This window comes from Peromyscus maniculatus, chromosome 17, assembly GCF_049852395.1.
Source record: "Peromyscus maniculatus bairdii isolate BWxNUB_F1_BW_parent chromosome 17, HU_Pman_BW_mat_3.1, whole genome shotgun sequence".
In the NCBI taxonomy this organism is placed as follows: domain Eukaryota; kingdom Metazoa; phylum Chordata; class Mammalia; order Rodentia; family Cricetidae; genus Peromyscus; species Peromyscus maniculatus.
The window spans coordinates 46,965,778-46,968,115 of record NC_134868.1 but is presented as its reverse complement, the minus strand read 5'-3'; positions in this window follow the sequence as shown (position 1 = coordinate 46,968,115).

The following is a 2,338-nucleotide window of genomic DNA, read 5'->3' as shown; positions in this document are numbered from 1 at the left end:
CGACGCGGCCGGCGACGGAGAGCAGCGCGCCCGGAGCGAGGCTGCTCAGCCCGGTGAGGACCCGAGGCGCAGGAGGACCGGCCGCCCAAGTGTCGCGAGAGGTGCGGGGACTTCGCGCGAGACGTAGCTCCTCCTGCTGCTGCTGCTGCGGCGGCGGCTGCTGCGGCTGCGGGCGGGCGTCGGGCGCCGGGCACGCGCCGGGCACGCGCTGGCGGAGTGGGTGAGGGAGGGAGCGGGCAGGGGCGGGGCGGGCTCGGAGCCCAGGCTTTTCGGGGAGGAGCCGCGGAGGTGGACCACTGCGGGACCCACCCGAGCCGCTCGGGGCGCTTCCCAGAGGGGGATCGATCCATCGGGGCATCGGGAGCCCTGGTGGGTCCTGATTGACACCTAGGGGGCCCGACTGGGTGGGTGGGTGGGTGGAGGATACAGGGATGAAGGATGGGTTGGAGGGAGGCCGGAGGGCAGCAGGGCGCTGGTGTTGCTTTGCAGCCTTGTCCTGGGGGCGTTGGCTCGCTTTTTTTAAAATCTGGATTGAGAGGCTGCCCAGAAAGGTGTCCCTGAAAGCCCAAGAGGTGATTCTGACGGGATGGGGCAGCTGCTATAGCAGCTAAGGAGGTGTTTGGGTCCTAGATGATGTCACCTGGCGGCTCAGGCATGGCACGTATTCTCAGCACTCTGGAGATAGAGCTGTGGCTGGTTGATGAAGCGCCTGGCTGGCAGGGGCCACAGGAAGGAAAAACAAGATGCTTTCCTGTTTTCTTACTTGATTATCAGGCGAGGGTTGGAAGCATTTTCAGAAACAGAGAAGGAACTGAACGTCTGGACTTTTTTTTTTTTTTTAATCACACATTAATTGTCCGCACATCAACAGCTACACACAGATATCCACGCGTTTACTTTTTTATTGGCTTTTCTTGTTTGTTTAGTTGGTTGGTTTTTGGTTTTTCGAGACAGGGTTTCTCTGTGTAGCCCTGTCTGTCCTGGAACTCACTCTGTAGACCAGGCTGGCCTTGTACTCTGAGATCCGCCTGCCTCTGCCTCCTGAGTGCTGGGATTAAAGGTGGGCACCACCACCGGGCTCCACGGGTTTACTTAACACGTCTTATTCTGTGTTTTTTGCTTCACTTTGTTTGAGATGGTCTTGCGACATGTAGCCCCATACTGGTTTCCAACCTTTAAAAATCATTATATTCATATATTTGTGTGTGTGTGTGTGTGTGTGCGTGAGAGAGAGAGATTAACATTAACAGTGGCATTTAGTCTTTTTTAGGTTATTTTACTTTGTGTATGAGTGTTTTGTCTACATGTATGTGTGTACATCATGTGTGTGCCTCATGCTTGTGGAGGCCAGGAGGCATCAGATCCCCTGAACTGAAGTTACAGGTGATTGTAAACTTTGGTGCTGGTAGCCAAACCCTGGTGCCCTCTCTTCAAGAGCAGCAGTTGCTGGTGACTGCTGAGCTAGGGCTCCAGGCCCTAGACCTTATTTTTTACTTTGCAGGGCTCCGAACTCAATTTCGGAGCCTTGGGTATCCTAGGCAAGAGCTCTGCCTCTAAGCCCAACAAGTGATGCTTATCAATAGTGAGTTTCGGGGCTGGAGAGATGGCTCAGCGGTTAAGAGCACTGACTGCTCTTCCAGAGGTCCTGAGTTCAATTCCCAGCAACCACATGGTGGCTCACAACCATCTGTAATGAGATCTGGTGCCCTTTTCTGTATACATAATAAATAAATAAATCTTTTTAAAAAAAAAGTTGCAATTTGGAATCTGAAAACATATTAATGAATTTCTCATATCCTGATACCATTAAAATCCATCCAGTATATCTCGGATTTATTTGTGAGTTTGCTTTGTTATTGCTTGAGTTCTAAAATAGTTTATTGTTTTCTTTTGGGAGAGGATCTTAGGTACCTCAGACTGGCCTCAAGCTCACTATGTAGCCAAAGATGACCATAACCTTAAATGTGATTCTCGTGGTTCCATGGAAATAGTTTTGTTCTTGTTACTCTTGGAAGCCTCTCCCAAATCTCAAGGGTCCAGGGGTGTCCCTCTTTGTGAACTCCAGTCAGTCCATATGCCCACTCTGAACTTGGAACAGGAAAAGTAGTTAGTACAATGTCCACCTTGAAGTTCATAGTCCTATCAAAAGAGAAACAGGTAAGCAGATGTCTTTATCTTAGTGAGTACCATAAAAGATGCAGGCGTGACATACATTGGTAATAATCAAATATCCAGGTGTAGTAACCAAATATCCAGGTATATATCCAGAAATCCTTCCAGGAGGCCTAAATATTCCAGGCAGTATCCATGAATCTGATGTGTATGTGTATTTGGAATC